General features: G+C 36.6%; 1 protein-coding gene across 2 annotated transcripts in view; it reads right to left on the bottom strand.

Annotated features, from left to right (window-relative positions):
* LOC137631793 (uro-adherence factor A-like) overlaps window positions 1-6,000 on the bottom strand; it is a 258,626-nt gene that overhangs the window by 61,614 nt on the left and 191,012 nt on the right. The gene's annotated exons all lie outside the window — the stretch shown is intronic.

Here is a 6,000-nt window from a genome sequence, read left to right as displayed (position 1 = left end):
TCAATATCTGCAGCTTTGGTCTTCTTATTAACACCACCCTGGAGTGATAGCAATATATACATTATAACAAAAGTTGCTAAGTAACAAATTTTCCTTAGCAACCAAGCATACCTGATGTTTGCAAACCAATTTTACTGAAGAATATTAATATATCTCAACATCTGTAAAATTCCAGTTCATGCTAACACAACCTTGAGCAATTACTATAGTTACACCATAGCAACAGTTGCTAAGCAGCACATTTTCCTTAGAAACCAAGCATAACTGATGTTTGCAGACCATTTATACCTATCAATTTACTGTATTTCAATACATATTCATAGCTTAATGATTCATATCTTCTAGAGCATATACATATACTGTACATATACATTATAACAACAGTTGCTAAACTACACATTTTCCTTAGAAACCAAGCATAACTGATGTTTGCAGACCACTTATACCGATCAATTTACTGTACTTCAATACACATTTATAGCTTAATGATTCATATCTTCTAGAGCCAAAATCAAGTGCACATGTATCACTAATGCTTGATGGGAATGCATTTATCTAACTGAAAAACCATTTGGACCATTTTTACATATCCACATTTGTTGGCCTGTATATAGAGAACAATGGTATTAAATGGCAATGCATGATCCCAATGATTTTATTTAATCATAAATCTTGAATTTGATTTTTTTTTTTCCGGGGCCGGTAGTGATAAGGTGTCTTCAACTAACCTAGTGGTGCATGCTTAGAAATGGCGAGCCCCTCACAGACAGCTATCCAGACAACTGACTGGTTGAAATGTGCTCTCTGTCAGCTAGACAGGAAAGAGCCATTGACATGTCCCACTAATGCAGGCTATAAGACAATTGCTGAGAACTTCTGTCAATTCAATGAACTCTGGTGCATGCCTGTACAAATAAAAGTTACACGTTTGGATCATGGGAATGGTGTGGAATCACCATTTAGAGAACAGAAGGCAAAGTGGCATAAGTCCTGCTATTTGAAATTTGGGAAAAGTAAATTGGACTGTGCCAAAGAGCAAAAGCGAAAATCAAATGAAGAACCAACAACCTCAAAACGGATTTTCACGAGCAGCACTACTGGAGGATTAGATGGCAGCACACTTGTAGGCAGTGATTTCCCTCTGTGTTTCTTCTGTTCCGAACCAGAAACTGCAAACGAAAAGCTTCATGAAGTCTGCACATTTAAATTAGATTACCATGAGAGGAAGTGTGCACATGAGATCCAAGATGAGGCTCTTCTGGCAAAATTGAGTGCAAAAGACCTTATTGCCCTTGAGGCAAAATATCATGCAAGATGCCTCACCAATTTGTACAACAGAGCACGTGTAAAGGTCCAATAAATTCCATGTATCTCAAGTGACCAAACATGCAAAGGAATTGCATTAGCAGAGCTGATATCCTATATAGAAGAGAAAAGACAATATGAGGACATTAAGGTGTTCAAACCTGCAGATCTTACCAAGCTTTACACTCAGAGACTAGATAAGCTTGGTGTGGATGTTATCTTCAGAATAAACAGTACACACCTTAAAGACCGAATTCTCATGCATCTCCCAGGAGTGAAAGCCTACAAGGAAGGAAGAGATGTGTTCATGGCTTATGAAGATGATCTGGGTGCCTGCTCGAGATGAACAGTGTAATGATGACTCAGATTGTAGACTCAATCCGAAATGACATTTTTGCACAAAAAGTAAACTTCACAGGGTCGTTTGACCAGAACGGTCAGGTGGAATCTGTGCCTCAGTCCCTTCTATTCCTTGTCAGCATGCTCATCAATGGGTCAAATATTGTGGATCAAACATGCAACAAGAACCTCAGTCAACCAGTGCTCACCATTGCTCAGTTGTTAGTGTTCAACAGCATCAAGAGGCATCGAGATTATGGGAACGAACAACAAGGCCATCACAGCAAAGATCAGGAGACGCCACTACCGGTTTATATGGGACTTAAGGCCCATGCATTGACAAGAGAAAGGCAGTTGGTCGATTGCCTTTATGCCCTTGGTGCGTCAGCCTCATATGATCGCATCATGGATATAATTACATCACTAAGAAATAATGTCTGCCAGTATTATCATCAGATTGGTACAGTCTGTCCTCCCCAGATTCATGAGTCAGTTCATCACTACAGCCACTGACAATATTGACCACAATCTCAACTCAGCCACCTCCACGTTCATTTCATGGCACAAGCTTATCTTTGTTCCAAAATATTACAACTGAGAGTGTTGATGGCGATCGAGGTTTCACCCATTCAATAACACCTTTGAAAGGGCAGAGAAAGGTGACTGACTTACCTGTGCCTCTCTAGGCCCACAAAAATCTTTAGTACTTCCAATATTCCATGCTTTCACCGGCTGTGACACAGTGTCCCAGTTTGCCCAGATTGGAAAGAGGACTGCATGGAAAATATGGGAAACACATGAAGAACTCACTGGGGCCTTATATGAGCTGCACAGTGCACCAGAACAAATATCTGAAGATACTTCACCATCCTCCTTTATGACAGGACAGCAACATGCACCTCATCAATGAAGTTAGAAAGCTTCTGTTCACACGAAAGGGAGGTCAGATGTCAGCCCTTCCTCCTACCAAGGCTGCCTTACAGCAACATATTAGGAGGGCTGCATTGCAAGGTGGCCATTATTGGGGACATACTACTAAGCCATATTGCCTCTGTGGACAAACCTACAGGAAGCCAGTGCATCCTGCCCAGAGCTGCTTAAGTGTCAATGTAAGAGCAGGTGTAGAAATTGCAAATGTGTAAAAGCACACTTAAAATGCTCTCTGTATTGCACATGCTCAGGAGACTGTGACAATGCCTAAAATTATGGCTAATTACTAAGACTGTTCATGTTGGGAATGATATTTTGAGACTATCCATCTTATCATAAATAGCTGGTTGTTTTGTTTTAGTTTGATTTTGGTGTAAATCATTATAGTTGTCTAGTTGTTCCAGAAAACAAGAATTTTGATATGATGATTGTGTGGGTTAAATGGTTCCTACACGCAGGAATTTTTTTTTATGCATACACAGTTTAATGCTATTGTAAATAGGTTGCTAATGTTTTAATTATTTAATAAGTGTTTATGACAAACTGTTCAAATTAAGAATGATATTTTGAGACTATCCATCTTATCAGAAATATCTGGTTGATTTTTTCAATTAGATTTTTGGTGTAAATCATTATAGTTGTCTGTGTTTCCCGAAAACAAGCATTTTGATACAATGATTGTTTGGGTTAAATGGTTCCTACATGCAGGAATTGTTTTTTATGCATGCACAGTTTGATGCTATTGTAAATAGGTTGTTACTGTTCTAATTATTCAATAAATGTTTATGACAATCTGTGCAGATTATGTTATGCCCAAATATCTTATGTAAGCTTTAAGGCAGTGTATGTAGGAAACATCAATTACAAATGAACAACTAAGATGTAAATAGAGGGTTGGTATGTATGTTTTATCCATTGCCTAACAATAAATAAATGCTGCTTGTGTTCTGTAGACACTTTTAGACTTTTAAAACATGTTTTCATATAGTTCTTATTCTTAAATACACAAGATGATATATTTTGATTGCATTAGATATGCCTATATGTCTCATTGCGAGGGTCAATGCGTTTCCTAGCAACCGTTGCTAAGAAACATGATATATCCATTGACTCCACCTTTGAAAATATTCAGCATAGGGTCAAGTATAACTGTGCCAAATTCATGCTTTTAACATTTAACGAGCGATTCCAGCTGTTTCCTGCACCAATCGCTAGTTTACTTTTGAGAAACATATTAGGTCTGTGTCTTCTTCAACTGCACAAAAAATCAGCTTATTGCGAAAGTTTAAATTTTTCGGTGATCAATCTTTTCTGAAGTGTTTTAATTCTTCCATTCTACCTAGTTTTGAGTGCTGTCCTATCTAGTCTTCAGCTGCTGATTCTCATCTTAATTTGTTGGAAAGGAAGTCACAGTCTATCAAATTTTTTATTCCTGATCTAGATATTAATCTCTGGCACCGTCATTCAATTAGTTCATTATGCATGTTGCTTAAGCTTTTTCATAATTCTGGCCATCCTTTACATTCAGATCCTCCCGGACAGTTCCATCCTATTCGCAACACTAGGCATGCAGTTAATTATACTAGTTAGGCCTTCTCCATCATGAGGTTCAATACTCTAATAGTTTTATTCCAGCTGTGACCAAGTTGTGGAATGATCTTCTTAATTGGGCAGTTGAATTGGTAGAACTTCAAAAGTTCAAACTTGTAGGAAACATTTTTATGTTGAACAGGGTGATATAAGTCTTTATAGTTTATATATGCAATATGTTTTAATGCTTTTAAATATTTTATTTTATTGTTCATTACTTTTTATATTGTTAACCCTTTTACCCCCAAAGGACGTACTGGTACGTTTCACAAAAGCCATCCCTTTACCCCCATGGACGTACCGGTACGTCCTTGCAAAAAAATGCTATAAAAATTTGTTTTTCATATTTTTTGATAATTTTTTGAGAAAATTCAGGCATTTTCCAAGAGAATGAGACCAACCTGACCTCTCTATGACAAAAATTAAGGCTGTTAGAGCAATTTAAAGAAAATATACTACAAAATGTGCTGGGAAAAAAAAAACCCCATGGGGGTTAAGGGTTGGAAATTTCCAAATACCCCGGGGGTAAAAGGGTTAATTTATTTCCTTATTTCCATTCCTCACGGAGCTATTTTTCCCTCTTAGAGCCCTTGGGCTTATAGCATCTTGCTTTTCCTATTAGGTTTCTAACTTAGCTAGTAATAATAATAATAAAAATAATAATAATAATAATAATAATACAGTAGTACCTCTACATACGATCTTAATTCGTTCCAGAAACTGCTTCGTATGTTAAAACAATCGTATGTTGGAGCAAATATTCCCATAAGAATACACTGTAATTTGTATAATTCGTTCCACACCCCAAAAACCTATATTAACTCTTTAATAAATTACTACATATAATTACACATAACAATAACATAACTGCATAATATGAAAGAAGCATGTAAAAAATATAATTATAAAGAAATAATAAATGAAAAATGTGTTTTATTGTCACTTTACCTTAGAGACAGGCTAACGCAGGTGTAGGATTTGCTACACCAGGAGGAGACGAACGATCAGCGAGAAGGTAGACATGATGTTAACATGTTCTTTAAATAATCTCTCTCTCTCTCTTGTTCTTCTTCACTGTTAATGTTAGAGACATCTATTAATTTTTTCTGAGAGAGAGAGAGAGAGAGAGAGAGAGAGAGAGAGAGAGAGAGAGATTAAACAAAAATGTGTTGTGTACATATGACTTTTAACAGCGTCAACGAGTTGAAAGACAATTAAATGTAACTAAAAAAACAATAGCAGCGAATCTGATTTCCCTTATTAACTAAAACAAATAATGATACAAACACACTCGTGTGCATATGCGCAAACACACACACACGCAGGAGACACGATCGGCGAGGAGGTAGAGATGGTGACTGCGATAACATACCGTAACTTACACTACGGAAACTTTGATCTAACTTAGCTTATTTTTTTTTTATCTTTATATTTCATATTTTTTACATTTTTTTTTCTTTTGATTTTTAATTTTCATCACTTTCAGTGACGAGTTACGGTATGTTATCGCAGTCACCATCTCTACCTCCTCCCCGTCCGTCTGTCTCTTACTGCGCAGCAATTCTTGCACCTGTATGTGTGTGTTTGTATCAATATTTGTTTTAATTAATAAAGGAATTCAGATTAGCTGTTGTTACTTTCTTAGTTACATTTAATTGTTTTTCAACTCGTTGACGCAGTTAAAAATCATATGTACTCTAAACACATTTTTGTTTAATCTCTCTCTCTCTCTCTCGGAAAAAAAATAATAGACGTCTCTAACACTATAACAGCGAAGAGAGAGAGAGAGAGAGAGAGAGAGAGAGAGAGAGAGAGAGAGATTTTATTTAAAGAACA

This window comes from Palaemon carinicauda, chromosome 40, assembly GCF_036898095.1.
Source record: "Palaemon carinicauda isolate YSFRI2023 chromosome 40, ASM3689809v2, whole genome shotgun sequence".
Taxonomy (NCBI): domain Eukaryota; kingdom Metazoa; phylum Arthropoda; class Malacostraca; order Decapoda; family Palaemonidae; genus Palaemon; species Palaemon carinicauda.
Note: the sequence above shows the minus strand (reverse complement) of the source record. Positions and strands in the feature narration are given on the sequence as shown.